The 17,898-nt window shown below is 44.3% G+C and overlaps 1 long non-coding RNA gene across 1 annotated transcript; it reads right to left on the reverse strand.

Annotated features, from left to right (window-relative positions):
* Nucleotides 1–284: 284 nt before the first annotated feature.
* Nucleotides 285–3,333, reverse strand: LOC132074721 (uncharacterized). The gene is made up of 2 exons (XR_009418641.1): nt 3,012–3,333; nt 285–2,932 (listed from the first exon to the last, which is right to left on the reverse strand). It is a non-coding gene; the product is annotated as an uncharacterized LOC132074721 (long non-coding RNA).
* Between the last annotated feature and the right edge of the window lie 14,565 nt (nt 3,334–17,898).

The following is a 17,898-nucleotide window of genomic DNA, read 5'->3' on the forward strand; positions in this document are numbered from 1 at the left end:
TGTTACCACCTGAAGGCATGTCTGCTTTCAGCAGCATTTCCACACCTCAAACATGCAACATCTTACATTTGTGTGACTCAAAGACAAGCAGAGTCAAGTTGGTGAGAACTGGGCATCAATTATCTCCTTTGAATGCTGCTGAGCTGTACTTTGGACTAATATTGGCAAGGATATATTATTGTACAAAACAAAATCAAGGTGTTGGGGTTTTTTAGCCAGGAGACAGTTCTGTCAATGCTCAAGAGATTCACCCAGCTGAGCTCAGTTTTGCTGTCTAAACTAACTGTAACAAAATGGGTTGGGTACAAGAATTGGTGCATTTTGAAGTAGCTGAGTGGTATCTTCCTGCAGGTTACATCATCCTAAAGTGATGCACAAGGGGATTTTTTAAACTTTTCATGGGTACTTTTGCCTTTGGGTCATGAAGTAATTGATCCACTTCATAAAGATCATTATTAGGTCAGGCAGAAAATATTGGATTGCATTTGAGAACACTGGCCTTGTTGGATTCCTGGCATTGGGGCACTCAATAGCAATAAAGCAAAAATAGCAATAAATGAGAAGAACATGAGGAATTATTAAAGGGGAGAAAATTAAGAGGGTTTTACAGTCACAAAGAGAAGGTGGTTGAGGAACAACAGGGCATTATTTGTTATACATGAGAACTGAAGGGTGTCCAGTGAAAAGAGCAAGTAGCAGATTTATTTTAGAATAAACAAGGGGAAGCACTTGTTCACACAATGCATAACTGAGTCGTGACTCATTGCTGCAGGATGTTGTGGAGGACAAAAGCCTGCACAGGTTTCAACAAACTCAGGGAGAAGAAGTCCATTGAGAGCTCTTGAATAAGATAATTCAGATGTTCCCTGCAATTCCCAGTCCCCACAGCACTGGTTGCAGGGATCTAGGCTGGAATGGTAAAGCAGGGAACAGGTAACTCAGTATGTGCTGCATTTCCTACCTCTTCCCCCAGGAATCTGCTTCTTGTCTCCGTCAGAGAGAACTGTCAGAGGACTTCCTGACCTAGCAGGCATTTATATTTAGCAACACAAGCTTATTTGTGGAAGAAGTTGTGGTTGTATTGATGGCTTGCCTATGGGGGAGATTGCTGGGAGGGGTCTGCTGTGGGTGAGAGATGTGTGTGTGCCTCTTGTATGGAATAAATCCACTGCTCATCTGCTTTGCTTCCAGGCTGAGAAAGGCTCTAGGGAGCACAGTCACAGTGAGGAGTGCTGGTTTTGTCACATCCTTGGGGTTTTACTGGGACGGGGAAAGGCAGAGAACTCAACCAAGGGCCAGAGTCCAGCTGGTTTTGCTGCTTTGTGCTCTTCTAAGAAGCCAGTGAAGGAAGGAGAGGTTGTTTTGGAACTTAAATAAGTGATTTATAATAGGTTACCTAAATCCATGTAGGAGCTCAGTGTTGGAGAGCACTCACAGGACCCTCACAGCAGTTTTGGATAACTTGGTTTCCCTCCAGCATCTCTGCCTGATGAAACACAGAGAGGTTCAAGTGATGAAATTAGTGAGGAGGCCCTTGTTCCCATCCACTGAGCAGCCTCTCAGGAAGGCCTCTGCAAATTTCATCTTTGTGTCTATTTAACCTACTTAATCAAATCTACAGTATCTTGTAAGGCTTTTAAATCTGAGGTTGTGTCTGCCTGCCTGGGGAATGGGGGGATTTGTAACAGGGCTGGAGAAACAGTGACAATTACAAAACTGCTGCTTTTGTCCTCCTAAGGGAACTGCACCTAAGTGTATCCAAGGTCCTACTGCAAAGTTTGAGCAACACTGGAGAATGGTGGCCAGGTAAAAGCAAGATTAATAATATTATAATACTTCAAAGTGAGAAAGCAGCTAATATTGTACCAACCCAAACACCCCTGCAGAGCAGGCAGGCTGTCAAAAATATTTCCTTTCTGAGTTTCACTTAGAGAGTGAGGTGGAGAGACTGTAATGGCAAGGAAGCTGTGAACCAGTAAAACTCAGGGGCCAAAGCTGGGAACCAAGCAAACACTCCAGTGAGGTGACTCTGTGACAGAAGACATGACTCTGTGACAATGGCTCTGTGCCATTGCAGGGATGATCTGCAGGAAAACTTGTTCTCCTTTCTTTTCCTTGGCTCGCTGGATGGGGATTACCTGATCCATCCAGCCCTAAAAGCACTGAAAATTCATGGCTTTTCCTGTGATTTGTGTTCTCCTGGCCTTAGGTGAAGAAAAAAGATGTGCCCGTGTTTAATTGGGCTTGTCTCTTCTGTCAGTTCTCTGAAAATACAGAAATTGGATCGGGCCATGTTTTCCCCTTAAAGTCTGGAAAATATACTGGATCAGTCAGATAAAAGAAGCTGTACAAAGTAGCTATCAGCTGCTAAATACTTGGCAGCCTGGACAATGCCACTATCAATCAAGCTAGCAATTCAGTGCTTTCCTCATTCTGCTGGCTTAAAAAACTGAACTGCTCTGCTCATGTAAGAAACCACCAGAATTCATCTTTGTGCTTGGGCTGCTCTTTACCCAAGGAGCCCTCCATAACATTTTGTTTCCAATTGCTGTTGGAATTATGGCTATCATCTCTCTGTGCTATCTGAGAAGGTGATTTGTTACTCACTGTTTTGGTGAGATGAAACAAATTGCAGGAAATTGAGGATGGATGGAAGCTCTGGCTGACATCGGGTGGCATGGAGTCTGTGCTGAATCTCTCAGGTTTTAATTAAGGGGCTTTTTTGCTTCTTGTTCAATTTCCCTGCTTTAAACCATATGGAATTAACTGTCCTTGGACGAGGGAGGAACGAGGTGAGAAACTCCACCAGCTTTGTGCTTTTCTTGTCCTGCCAGAGCTGACTTCTGGAAGGGATCACAGCTCTTGCTTTCAGTGGTCCCCTTCTCTGGGCATTATGAAGTGCTGCACTGTCCTGACCTCTGTCTTTAAAACCCTAAGACAAGAAAATTGCTTAAGATGCACCCAGTGACAACAATACATAGCAGTATTACATCTGCTTAGGCAATTACTACCTGAAAAAGAATCCAAATCTGTTAATCCTGGACTGAAGACCATAGCAGACAATCTGGTCCTGGCAGAAGCAGCAGGAGATGAGCCTGCCCATGCCCTGCTGTTCCAGTGTGCCTCAGGGGCAGCCCTGACAGCACAGCACCACAGCAAGGATGTCCCATGGCCAGCCAGCTCAGAGCTGGGGCCAGCAGCAGGGAGACCACATGGGAGGACTTGTTATCTTATATAGCAAGAGTTCTACTATCATTATAGTGGAAGGATTCCATACCACCAGAGTTTCATACCTCCTCAATGTGTTCTGTAAGCAATTCCTCTGAGCGCTGACTCTTCTTGGTCCTTGCAGCAATCATCTGACTCCACATCCCACCAATCCACACTTTTATACCACTTGTTCTTATTTGCTACAGGTGTGGCCTGTTAAGATCAGGCCTGCTCCTAATCTTTGGTAATTGGTTCAGCTGCAGCTTGTTGGGGGACAAGATTACATTCTACACCACCTTCATTTACCCATACTGTGTCCCCCTACAGGACTTACTTTTTGGGAAATATCATCCCTTTTAGCTTTCTGCCCTTTCCTACATAAGAAATACTCCTTAAAACAACAGTTCTACATCCTTCCTTTTTACGCTGTTCCTACCAGCAGCTCCACAGAAAGCCCCTGACAGAACATCCACACTCACAGAATCACAGAATGCCAGAATTTCTAGGTTGGAAGAGACCTTTAAGATCATCGAGTCCAACCCATGTTCTAACACCTCAGCTAGATCATGGCACCAAGTGCCACATCCAGTCTTTTTTTAAACACATCGAGGGATAGTGACTCCACCACCTCCCTGGGTAGATGATTCCAGTACTTGACCACTCTTTCTGTGAAAAGCTTCCTCCTTAATTCTAGCCTGTATCTCCCTTGGCGCAGCTTGAGACTGTGTCCTCTTGTTCTGTCTGTTGTTGCCCGGAGAAAGAGACCGACCCCCAGCTCACCACAGCCACCCTTCAGGGAGTTGAAGCTCCCAGCTCCCAGCAGCTTGGTTTAAAGAGATCTTCTTAAAAGTGGAAACACTTATTCAGCAAACAAAATGAGGTTTTTGTAAAGCGGCTTAAGCCATTTGGGAAGCACATATGTGCTTTACCATCTTGCTGATCTGATGGTTGAGTTGCTTGAAAAGAGGATGGGGAGGCACAAACTTCTCCTGTCTCCCCTTTGCTGCCTCCAGAGCCTGCTCACTCCAACACAGTGCATTATATGTGCACTGTGGGCACATAAAACCCAGAGAGAGCACCCTCAGTGACTGGAATGTTGTGCACTGGGGTGCCAGAGCTGTGCACAGCCTCCAAAGCTCCCCTCTGCAGCCACCAGCTGTCCTGTGGCAGCTCTGTGCTGGGAGATGCTCATGATGCATCATCCCATTAAATCTCTAGGTTTGCTTCCTCAAGCTACAGCAAAACCCTTTTAGACTAGACCTGTGTGTCTGTCCTTTCTTAATGGGGAAAAAAACCCCACTACATTTCTTATATTGCTTTTTTCTCCAGGATCAAATGTAATTCATCCTGCCCTGTAATGCAGCATTTCACAAATTTGAACTGACTTGGTTGCTTATCCAATTGCATAATTGTTTCGACTACAGAAAACTAAATAAAGACTTTCCAGAGATTTTTATTTTGCCATGTTTAAGTAGGTTTGAAGTGCTAGAATTTAACTGAGCTTTAAAAAACCCCTTATGCTTTGGAAGATGTTAACTTTGGCTCCTATAATGGACTAGCCATAATACTAAACACATGCTGTCAAAACTCAGGAAAACAGAGACACACAGACCCCTTTTTTTTTCAGTAATTTTGGACATTGTCTCCATGTGTAACTTTATACATAAATAAGAATTCTTTCTCTCTCACTCCACCCATGCATTTTTAATATTCTCTGTGGAAAGAGTTTCATTAAACACTTTAAGGAAGCTGCTTCTTCTTCAAAGACTTTTTCCTGCCTCCTCGCTTAAAACAAGAACTTGGGTGGCCTCTTTTGTGATAAAGGGCGTCAGCTCTGTGAGCTTTGGGGTTTCAGCTCTTTCTCTCCCTGAGCATCTGTCCTGGCTGTTGCCTGCACACATGGGGAGTGAAGCAGGTGCTCCAGAAAGACTCCAGGAGAAAATGTTTTGCCAGCAATGTTCCTGTAGCAATAACTGCAATGAGCAGAAATTAAGAACTACTTTGGCAGCCACACTCACGAGCCCTTTGGATCCAGAGGCTGCTGTGTTTTAGAAATTGCTGGTTCTGGAGGAATGTTTTGGAGCCCAGAGAGCTCTGACAATGCCCCGATAACCTCAGTGCTGTTGTTCTTCTCTCTAGTAGGGCACAATTTGGACAGTGGGTCACTGCCCAGCTGGACTTGTTTATCCTTGATTCAAAAAGGCCTAAAAATGAGAGGGTTCAGCAGAGAGGATGGGTGGGAATCTGGAGAACATGATGTACAGGGAGGGACTCAGGGAACTGGGCTTGTTCAGCCCTAAAAAGCAAAAGCTGAGGGTGATTTTCCTGCTCTCTTCAGCTGCCTTGTGGCAGGGTACTGGAAGATGCAGTCAGGCTTTTCCTGGAGGTGCACAGCAATAGGAAAAACACAATGGACAAAAGCAGGAGAGTGAGAAGCTCACCTGCTAATGAGAATTGCTAGGAGCACTGACAAGCACTGGGCAAGGCAGAGGATGGGAAATCTCCATCCTGGAAGACAGTGAAAACCTAGACAAGGTCCACAGAAACCCATATAGTTGGCCCTGCTTTGAGGAAAAACCTGAACTAGATGACAGCTAGGGGTCCCTTCCAATGAATTTTTTAATGTTTCTGTGATTTCTCATCTATTATTCCTTTCAGTTCTCTTCTGTGTTCATAGTTCTGTGTGCTGTGCCCAGTCATTTTATCTGAAACGTGCACAAGAAACAATTTTGTCTGGCCCAGATTTCAGGATCTACTGAATGATGATTTGGGGATTCAGCAGAAGTGGCCAATATTTCACCATCACAAATGTCTCACTTATACATCATAGCCTGCTTGTTTCATTGACATTCCAATCTCTAAGAACTCCTGTTGTGATACCAGTGGAGTAAAATTAAAGAATTAAAGGTTACACAGGTGGGTAAGAGGAAATGAGATGGTGTCACACACTTGTGGAAGATTCTGGAGCAGTTTCATTAATTCTGCCTTTATACACAGACTTCTCTCTACACTGGTACAGTTCTTCCTTCTGATTGCTCTAGCACAATGCCAAATGTGAAGATAGGGATCTTGAGCCACCTCCCTTAACTCAGTGAATCTAATCCAGCAGGGTATCAAAAGCACAGAAATACAGACCCAGGAGGAGCCTTGTCTCACAGAAATTAGAGCAAAGAAGAGAATTAAATGGATTGCCAGCATTGCATCCAGTCAAGCCAGGAGTGCTAGGTCTTTACTGAAAAGAAACCACACAAGTTCACTCATCTTTTCTGTTGCCATTGGTAGGAAATAAGCAAATGTTCCTATTCCTTCTTCTACATAAATATTTCCAGTAAGTTAATACAAGAATATAGGAGCATGAATTATTCCTATGCTACGCTTGCCAAGTACTTTGATATCTCTGGGACAAAACATGTCTGTGAAGGTTTTAGCCATTGTTAATGAACATGGTTATTGATTTTTGCAAAATACTGCCTGCTTGGAATAGTGTAATGTCACTGTGAGTGGTACAATAGTGCAACATAAACCAATAATGCAACATAAACCATAAACATAGAGCCTGGTGTGTGTTTCTCAGGCACATGTGAGACACAAACAGGCAAGTGCTTGGTGATCTTCTTCTTCCTACCCTGGCTTCAGGGTAACAAAGGCAATATTCAGGAGCTCCAGCTCTTCCAATGGGCATTTAACATCTCAGTAACCAACAGAGGAGCTGATGGGCCAAAGAGATGAGTCACAGACATGTTGTATGAAAAATCCTTTCCTTAGGATTTTTTCTCCTGAGAAGCTAAGAAGCCTCAGGAACAAAATGTAAACAATTATTATCTGCTGCTGTGGAATGCAACAGGTGGATCTGTGATTGTTCCATGTTGGTTGTTTCTAATTAATGGCCAATCACAGCCCAGCTGTCCAGACTGTCTCAGTCAGACACAAGCCTTTGTTATCATTCCTTTTCTATTCTCATCTAACCTTCTGATGAAATCCTTTCTTCTATTCTTTTAGTATAGTTTTAATATAATATATATAATAAAATAATAAATCAAACCTTCTGAAACATGGAGTCAGATCCTCATCTCTTCCCTCATCCTGGGACCCCTGTGAACACCAGCACAGAGATGAGCCAGCAGTGGTGTGTTTGCTCAGTCAGTGCCCAACAACTCCTCCTTGTGCTCAAACAGTGCTTTGTGTGTAAATTGTGTCATTTCCCACTAAGTTTGCACAACACACTTTGGTTTGGGCTGCAGACCTGTGGTTTGTGTTGGCTGCACCCAGCCAGCCCTGTCAGCATCCCTGCAGCACTGCAAGCTCAGGAGCTGGTGGCAGTGTGTCATTACCACAGCAGAGTAACCCCACAGCTCACAGAGAAACCCACCATCAGTGCTGGGGGCTTGGGCTCCTCAGACAAGGAGCAGGTCCTCCCTGTGCTGCTCAGGATCACCAGGTTGCTGGGGGAAGAGAAGAAATAACTGCATAAACTTCATCCCCATGCAGTAATGAAGCACCTTATGGAGCTGTTAGCCTGGGCCTTTATCCATTTAGGACCCATATTCTGCACCCTGTCAAGAGAGGGCCTCAGCCCCCTCTGGGGCTTTTTCTTAGGAATAAAATCCACTCTTGTCTTTCAAAATATGTGACAGCATCATGCTGAGGAAGGAGGTGTGTGCACTCTTGCATGAGGAATATTCAGAGCATTGAAGGCAGGGGGCAGCCAGCACCAGTCTGTGACTAAGGTTTGGGACAGTCTGAGTGACTTCCAGCCTGATTTTTAACCCTTTCTGGGACTGTTCATGCCCTACATCTGAAAATCATCTGCACGAGCAGGTGAACAGGAACAAGGTTTATACTACAGGATTCCTGACTCTGAAGGCATTACCTTAATATCAGCATTTTCACTTGCTCTCTTCCTGACAAACCTCTCAGGGGGAAGCTGGGAGAGACATTCCCTTTGAGGACATGGTGGCTTAGACCAAGGAGGGTCTAGGGAGAAATGCTGGCCCTGGAAACTCTGAACATGGGCAGACAAGTGTGCCATGTGTCCATCAGCAGCCTAATGAACAGGATGGCCTGATGCAGTGCTCAGATCCAGGCCTTGTCCTGTTTGCTCACAGAGAATGATCATTTAGCTCAGACTACAGACTCACACATTTTTTTAAGGATGTGCTGTGTTTACCTCACAGCGTACCAAGGCCCCTTGGGAGTTGTTCTGTTTCTGTTACGCTTCCTCCCAGATAATGATTGACGCATTTTCTTTATTTCTCTTGAGTATTTCCACCTGATGGTGGATAGCAGGTATGGCAGTGCTGGCACAGCTATGGGCACAGGCTCTCTCCCATAGAAATGTAATCAGCATTTCAGGTTATAAAGGCTGTGATGGCAGACAGAATCTTTCTCGTAGATAGAAAGGTACTTTCTAGCCAAACCAGCCAAGTATGATCCTGATCTCCCTATCCCTGTCTCTTAAATGAGAAGCTTGGGCATGTGTCATGTCTGAAATTCCTGGAGCAAAACCTTCAGGCCCTGGTCTGCTGTGATTGCTGGGGGAGGATCTGCAGCTCCAGAGAGCTCAACTGAGCAAGACTGTGCCCAGGTGGAGCTCAGAGGCAGCAGAGGACGGTGCATGCACCTCTGGAGCACAGATGTCAGCATGGACAGGCCAAATCTGAAAATCACTGCAACTGTTTCATAAACAACATGGAGGATAATTAATGGCCCCGTTATAAAGACACAGCTATAGAAACAATTGCAAATTGACTTTTGGCAGACATTTTTGGCAGATCTGATGTGAAATACCAGAGAGGGCCTCACAGGATTGGGGTCTGTTTGCTGCACACAGCATTTGCCTGTTGATTCCTGGGGAAGCTGAGGGACAGAGTCACAGAATGGCTCAGGCTGAACCATCCATAGAGATGGACAATATTCCTTCCAGGTCTGCCAAGCACTCACTTGCTCTTCCTTGAACTCACTTCTGCTGCAGTTCCTTCAGCCCCACACTCTGCTCCCACATTTCACAAGTTAAGTTTCATGATTTGATAAGCTCTCTGACTGCTTTACCCTTGTGTAATCCAAGGACAACAATTTTAAGTGCCCTGACATTTCAGATGCTTCTTGGAATTTTTAGGATTTCAGATGAAGACCCGTTAAAAATTCAGTCCCTTCAGTCTTTTCATGCTCAGAAGCCTCAGCCCTCTGATGCAGTTTGTGTTGCAGCAAGTGATTTGCTGTCTCATTAAAAAACAAAACAAAACAAAACACAAAAACCCCCCAACAAAACAGAAAAAAAAAAAAAAAAAAGAGAAAGGAAAATGATGCTCATGTGTCCAGGCAAGGAAATGACACACATCCACCTCCTTTCTCAAGCAAACAAACAGCTCCAGAGCAGTTGCTTGACTCACAGCTGCCTGAAGAGAGCTGAGTGCTGAGCTCCAGCCTTGCTCACCCAGGACATCAGAGGGATGCTGCCCCTGGTTATAACCAGCAAGCAGAGCTGAGCCAGTGGCAGTCTGACCACACAAAAATACAAATCTGTCTGTCACTTCATCCTGCACAAGCCCATGTTTTAAGTAGCTGTACACAAAAGCCCCTGCAGCCATAGCAACACTTTTTAAACAAACTGCTCCTCAATGTAGTTTTTTTATGCATTTATGTAACCCCTTCTTAGGCAAATATGGGAGGTGTGTGTGTCTTTATGGTAAGAATTTAAACATATATACACATTGATAAATATATAAAGATATTGATGGATGAGGTACATGCATGTAATGCAGAATTATGGCGAATGAAGATATTGATGGGCAGAGGTACATACATGTAATGCAGAATTATGGTGAATAAAGATATTGCTAACTAGAGGTACATACATGTAATGCAGAATTATGGTGAATAAAGATATTGCTAGCTAGAGGTACATACATGTTATGCAGAATTATGGTGAATAAAGATATTGCTGACTAAAATTACATCCATGTATTGCAGAATTATGGTGAATAAAGATGTTGCTAGCTAGAGGTACATACATGTAATGCAGAATTATGGTGATGCCCTGTAAGTGAGAGTTCTGTGAAGATGCTCAGTGACTCAAAGCACTGCTCATCACCCTGAGATATGAGCCCTGCCTAGAGAAGGCCAGGTCACCCCATGGCCAGCTCAGCCACACCCTGGCAGCAAACCCAGCAGAAAAACAGGGAATCTTGTTCTTCAGAGTTAGAAAGCTGATCTGGCTGGTGGGAGAGCCTGGTGAGTGTGAGAGCAAGCTGGAGGGAGCAGACAGACTGGAGGAGGAGACATTGCTCTTTCAGCATCTGTTCCTGAGATCGATTCAGTGCACCCACAGCCCCAGCTGTCCTCCTGGAAAAGCCTTTTTCTCTCTGCCTTGCCTATGGAAAGAGCCCAGGCAAACAAGCCTTCCTTTTCTCAGCCTTACCAAACACCTCTCACGTTGCTTACACCAGGATTTAGGACAGCTCAGCTGAGCAGAGCTCGGGACTGATTAAAGCAAATCCGCGAAATTCGGGGCGCGGAATTCGGAATTTCCCCAGTCCAAGCACATCAGCTGGATTTCATTCCTCCTCTGCTCCTGTCCTCTTCTGCAGCTTGTCCAAGGCAGCATTGCATGGCCCTGCAGCTGGAGGGTTCCTCAAGCTGTTTCTGTTATTTGAAGAGAACTTGTAATGGGAGGAACAGCTCAGAGGGAATCTTTGCACACTTCAGAGTGGAATTCTGTGGCTGTGACAGCCAGAACAGCTTGGACATTTCACCCCAGGCCTCTCACAAGCTGGAAAATAAGAGCACAATCCCTCCCAAAGGCAAAACACCATAATATTTCTTACTTGACACCCTGTACCCATGAAAAATGCCTTTCAAAACTGCTCAAATAATAGGAAAATAATCATTAAATATTCTTCTAAGGTGTTTTCTTTAGGATTAATATTTTGCAACTTTATGTATACACTGTGAATAATTTAGTCTGATTATTTAAACTGACACACACACCTACTCTTTAGCACTATAAATCCACCTCAGAAATATAAAAACCTGGATTAATTAATTCAGAAGCTCACCTTGGAAATCTATAAAATTACTTGATTAATTTTTATATTACAGAAAGATTAATTGGGGAAAACTGTTGGATCAATTGGAACAACTGATGTTTGATGTGAATTTATCCTATAATGCAATTATTTCATATGTTGTATTACAGCAAATTGCTGCCTAAGAGAAGGGAAGAATATTTTAGGATGGACTTTGCAAATCTTTTTCCTGATTTAAACTATTCCAAACTTGTGATTATGCTAGTAGAAAAATCTGAGCAAATGAAGGAAGGGTTTTACTGAAACACATGAGGAACAGCTCTGTAGCTACAGAGCAGACAGAGTATTCTCAAGGCTCTTGCTGAGCCTTGTTTTTTATAGTGTCAGGAGTTTCTGTGGTTATTGTATGATTTTATGGTTCTAGAAAGCAGAGTGTAAAATCATGGATTCTGTGTCTTGTTGAGAAAGTTTCTTCCTGGAAACTGGAAACTTCCTGGAAAGTTCCTGGGAAAAACATAGAGATAGAAAGGGGTTTAGTGCTAGAACCAGGCTTCACTTTTGTACACACACAATTTCTGCTGACTGTAATTGATTCAAGACTATCCACGTTATACACCAGACATTTAGAACAGTACTTTGGTCTGGTTTACTGATTGTCGAAATCCTTGCAGTAAATGAAGCCAAATTAGCTAAGACTCTGCAGATTGTTTTGAGATGCAGTAAAAGAACAGGATAAAAATAACAGCAAAACCAAGAAAGAGACAAGTGCCTTACACAGAGTACTCCCAATGTCAGGCTGCTGCTGTGGCTGTCTGAGGAGTGAGGTGCAAAGCTTTTATTTATGCCCGTGGCTGTACAGCCATCTCATGGACTGTTAAGTTTGAGAAGAGAGGTAAGTGATGGGTAATTCATGTTTTTACCCTCATGCCAGTGGGTGAGAAGGGCAAGAGCCTCCCTCTTGCAGCCCATCCTCAGGGTGGAATGACACTGAGGGACACAGGGCATGGCTGGGCTGTGTCCCTGTGCAGAGCTGGGCGACACCTGGGCAGCAGATCACAGCAATCTGCACCAGTGGTGATCCCCCAGCAGCTCATGCTGCTGCTGAGCAGATGGAGCACAGACCCCCTCCAGAACTGCAGATCAGGCTCTTCTGGGTTAGCAAAATCCGCAGTGTGGAGAGCAAAAACAGGCTCCAGCTGAGCCAACCAGTGTGCCCAGCAGTGAGCAAGCCTTGTTCAGGGTATCAGCAGGATGGAGGGATGGAGGGATGGCTGCTGGATCCAGCTCTTTGGATGCTTGTCACCTAAGAGCAGCAGATTTTGGCGTGTGGCTCACAGGACAAGAGGATCCAAGAGCTCCCACCACCAGGGCTCCATGGTTAAGCTGGGATTTCCCTTGCACCATTGGCATTTCCCTCGCAGTGCCAACATTTCCCTCACAGAATCGTGTCTGAGGATTGTTTTCAGCCTGTGGAACCACCTGGGATGCTTTTTGCTATGTTACAGGCTCCTCTTTGCTGCTTTTCTCTTGCCATAGCACTTCCAATACTCAGCAGTCCTGCAATGAGGTTTTCTTGCCACAATTCATCCCACTGGGGTAGTGTGGAAAACAGGATGCTGTAACACACACACACAAAATCCACCATCAGTCTCAACGGGGGGGCTGAGGAAAATTGCACTGCTGTCCTCCACGAGGCTCCAGCCTGGAAAACAGCAGCCTGGAGCTGGCTGTGGCTGGGAAGGGCCCCTGCAGCCCCCCTGATCCAGACTGCCTGCATTTCTCATCTAATGTCACTGACTTCCAAGCCTCTCCTTGGGGCTCTCTGGAAGTTGCTTTGTGCTGCCACAGCCCTTCATGCAGATCTTGTCAAATGAATTCACAGCCCTCACTTGCTCAGTAAGGAGCTCCCATTAACTGGAACTAAATTTAGCCCAGTTCTTCCAGTGTTGAAAGATGCTGTATAGAAATGCAAAATGAATACATTAAAAATTAAACAAGGCAAAGATCTAAAATACTAACCTTACCACAATATATTCAGCTCAGTCTTCCCTGTATTCTCAATATTTTTGCCAGCCATCTCTTCCATATAAATTTATTTAAATATGGAAGCCTTGGTGACATTATTTTAAAAGAGAGGACCCAATCTTTTTTCCACTTATAGCTAGTGAACTGATCTCACTGGCTGTAGGGAGAACAGCATCCAGGTGTTAGCAATAAACTCAAAAATCTGAAGTGTTCTAGTCACCTTATTCTGCAAGGTTCCACTCCTAAACAGCACATCTAAATGGGTTATAGGAAAAGAGCAACTGGTAAATAGACTGACAGGCTAGTTTATGGTTAAGTATTTCATAAAATTTAATGGCTTACTAGATTTACTTTGAAAAAGCATTTTATTTAACAAAATGCCTTTTCTTGACATGTTCTTACACATGTATAACTTCTGATTTTCCCTGACACATTCATACCCTTGTAAATCATATCTGTACTCAAGCTAATAATAAATGTATGCACTTTAATACAATATTCAAAAATGGAAAATTAATATAAAGTGTGATTGAACTTCTCAGCAAATGCTGTTTCTTTTAAAAAATGAACTATTGGTGTGTCTGTGCATCTCAAGTTTATATTTTGCTGTATTATTAATTGACATGAACCGTGTGCTTTGATGTCTGAATTGAACAGCCTTTTACTGCAACTGCTTCCTTTAATGTAAAATGTGTGTGGCATAAGTCTCATTGCTAATTGTAACCTTATGATAATATTCTGCAGAGCCCTGCTGACCTCATTTACAATAGCATAAAAAGCTGAGGCCAGCTGCTAATAGATGCATGCTAAGCCTTTTCTCTTTGGTGTTTTTTTTTTAGCATAAATAGAAATGAACAAAATCTAAAACTTAAAATGCAGGTCCGTAGGCACCTGGGGAGAGTTTGGATCTAGACCCAAACTTTGAATTTCCAGGCCAGGCACAGGTGCTGCAGCAGAGGTTCCCTGCTTTTGCTGCCCATTTGTTTTGCTCTCAGAAATGCGGCCTCAGCGTGGAGTGATACAAAACATTAAATAAAACACGTGCTGCCCTCTTCCAGCTGGAGCTGTGATAGCTCCTCAGCGCAGGAGGGACTGGCTGTGCTCCCTCCTCTGCCCTCCTTTGATTTTGCTGTGAATTGTCCTGCCCTGCATTTCTGGTGTTCCCAACAGGAGTGGGGAGCAGCCGCTTTTCCCCAGCCAGCTCCTGACTGTCAGCTCCAGCCTTGGAGCTTTAAACTGTTTTAAACAGCTTTAAACAGTTTTCTCTTTGCAAAAACAGCTACCTTGTGATCCAGTTTGATTGTATTTCATTTTACCACGTGCAATACAGACAAAACAAGGCTAAAGCCTGACTGCTTATGAACTGCATGCTGCAAAGAGCATCTGGAAACACAGCTCAAGGAAGGGCTTGAGTAAGTTTTTAATGCAGTCCATATGATGCAGGCACAGCTCTAAAATGATTGTGGTGTGGTACGCACTGTGTACCACAGCTGTGAGGGGAAGGGATGGACAAGGTGACATGAAGAATGTTTGTAGCAAAGGTGGGAGAGAAGGATTTGTTCCCACAGACCCTTCCAGCATTCCCAGGCACGCAGGATTTCATTCCTGGGGTTGTCCTGTGCCCAGGACAGGAGCTGGACTCAGTGATCATTGTGGTTCTATTTATTTCAGGATGTTTTATGATTTGATGGTTCTGTGGCAGCCTGCCTGGCTGCTTTGGGCTCACCTGCATTCCAACGTGATGGACTTACTGCAGCTTCACCAGCTGCCATCTGTCACCTGTCCCAGCCCCGGGACACGCATGCCAGCTCTCCCAGCTCTGTTTCAGATGGCACATTCCCACCTCCCAGGGGCATAAGCAGGCAGAGCAGGGGTTTGGGAGTACAGGAGGCAGTTCAGATTAAAAATTGTCACCTGTTTTATGTGACAGCTAAGCCCTTGCCCACTGTCTGTACTGCAGCCATACTGCTTTACTGGAGAGGTGGCACTCTCTGGTAAGAAGGGCAGGCAGGTGACTGTCTTACACATATATGGAAAATTCAAACAAATTCTGTCTTTTTTGCTATTTAATTCCACGTTTTTGTTTTGTTTTGTTTTGTTTTGTTTTTTCTTGCAAGGATCACAGAATCACAAAATGGGTAAGATTGGAAGAGACCACATAGGGTATTTTGGTCCAACCTCCCTGCTCAAGCAAGACCATCCCAGAGCACATGGCACAGGATTGCATCCAGATGGTTCTTGAATATTTTCATTGAGAGAGACTCCTCACCTTCTCTGGGCATCTGTTCCAGAGCATGGCCACTGGAAGTAAAGAAGTTTTTCCTCATGTTTGGGTGGAGTTTCCCATACATCAGTTTTGCATGTTGATTCTTGATCCATAGTGTCACATCATATTTTCTGAAAAATCCCTTTGCCCAGGATTTTCTCCTGGCAAGCAGAGAAGCCTCAGAGAAAAAGGAAAACAAATTCTTATCTCATTTGCTTCTCCTGTGTTGTGCTCACATGTGGAATGTGTTTGGAGATTGTTTACCAACAGGTGATTGTTTCATTGGGTTTCTGTGAATTGTTTTGACTCAATGACCAATCAGGGCCGAGCTGTGTTGGGGCTCTGGAAAGAGTCACAAGTTTTCATTTTAATCTTTTTAGCATTCTGTAAGTATCCTTTCTGTATTCTCCAGTATAGTTAGTTTAGTATTTTTTTTAATATAATATAGTATCATAAAATAGTAAATTAGCATTTGTTGAATTTCTTCTCTGCCCATCTCTCCAACCTGTTGGGGTCTTTCTGGAGGGCTGCACAGCCCTCTGGGGTATTGGCTACTCCTCTCAGCCTGGGAGGATGGCATGTATTTTTCATTCATACTGCAGTGCTGCATATTAAGCAATAAAATGACACCTTTACTGGCAATTTAATTTCATAGGGTTTGGGACATGGAGACATCCATCAGGGACTTTGTGTCTTCTTTTAGGGGAAGATAACTTAAACCATCTTTAATGGTGTTTTCCCCATGCAAGGCAGTGGTGATGTTTCCCCCATGCAAAGTGCAGTGATGGCCACTAGTGCACCAAGCTTACAGCCCCTTCAGAGCTCACTTGCAGAATGAAGAAGCAAGATCCTTGTAATTAAGGAGCTACAAAGATGCTAATTATCATGATTTTGTGTTCTTTCACATGCTGCTTGAAGTGGGGACTTGAGTTTTTTAAATATTTTTTTATGCTAATGCTTTGTTTGACTCGTTTTTTTCCTAGAGATTTGCTAAGTGTCAAATGTAATGACTTCAGGTTGAAGCACAGCACTTCTAATGGATTGTGTGACCTTCCCGCAACCTCACTGAGCAGCACTGACGAAATTTCCAGGCAAGCTAATTAATACACTGGTACAGCACCAGGCTGGTGAGCCTCCAGCAGCTTAACTCTCAGCTGAGAGGATGAAATCCTCCTGCCCTCCCCACAGCCACATCTCTCTCACAATGATGGATTTAGGACCTAATCAGGCATTAAAACAGAGGATTAGTGAGCTGCAGGCCGCAGCGATCGCGGCTCGGCTTACAGGGCATGCAGGGGACTGGCAGAAATTGCCAAGCATGCTCCCAGTGAATTAATGTCTGTGTACCTGAAAAACCTCCGTGGGCAGCAGAGACTTCATATAGAAATGTGGTGATTTTGAAAGATCAGCAGAAAAAACAGCACAGAAGAGCAGCTTAGTGGGAAATTTTAATAGAGGAGCAGGTATAGGTAGGTGGGTGTGAAGCATTGAATACAATCCAAGTGTGGTACCACACCCCACTGTCTTACACCTAAACAACCCCCTTCTTGGAGATGTGGCTTAGGTAGCAGGTTCAGGGTGTGTAGGGCCCACTTTCCTGTGTCCAGAAAAGGGACCATGGAAGAATACATGCTCCTAGTTTTTCTGCTTTGACTACACTCAAAGCAAGAGAAATTGAAGTAGGAAAAGGAACACAGCATTAAGAGAAGCAGGAGCTGGAGGTTTCAGTGTGGCCTTGAAGGAATCTTCTGTGGCATCCAGGAATAGCACCCTGGAGCCACATCAAAGCACTGTCACTTCCCCAGGTCCCCCAGCATGGTGACAGAGTCCATGTGAGCTGTGTTGTGCTCTCATAGCAGCTGAGTGTCTGCTGTGCCCTCAGTGCAGTGTAATGGAACTTCAAGAGGATCACCTTTATTCTCTGAAATCTGTTGCTGGCCAGTGCTCTCATACAGCCATAACATCAGCAATCTCCTGCTTCTACCAGCACATTATCCTGCTACCCAGGAAGCTTTGTCCCTCTCATGTCCTGCTCACTGGATAAAAAGCACCAGCACTTCCATCAGGGGCCCAAGCCTCAGCTCTCTGGGTTTGCAGGAGGCTGAAGGCAGAAGAGAGAACAGTTGGCAAATAGATAGTAAAAAAAAAATCTGATAAAATAATTGAGAGGTTCAGCAAGTGGGACTGACAACAGAAGGGAAAGCAGCTGAAGAGAGGAAAGAATTTCAAATCAGCAGTGTCACTGGTGGCAGAGTGGAAGGCAGCCAAATGCTGGCCAACAGGAAGGTGCTTGTGGCACTTCCCTTTTTCATATAGGCACAAAACCCACTTTGGGATCTTGTGGGAGCTCTGAGAGTCCCACAAGACTGCTTT

The sequence above is a fragment of the Ammospiza nelsoni genome, chromosome 6 (genome assembly GCF_027579445.1).
Source record: "Ammospiza nelsoni isolate bAmmNel1 chromosome 6, bAmmNel1.pri, whole genome shotgun sequence".
In the NCBI taxonomy this organism is placed as follows: Eukaryota; Metazoa; Chordata; class Aves; order Passeriformes; family Passerellidae; genus Ammospiza; species Ammospiza nelsoni.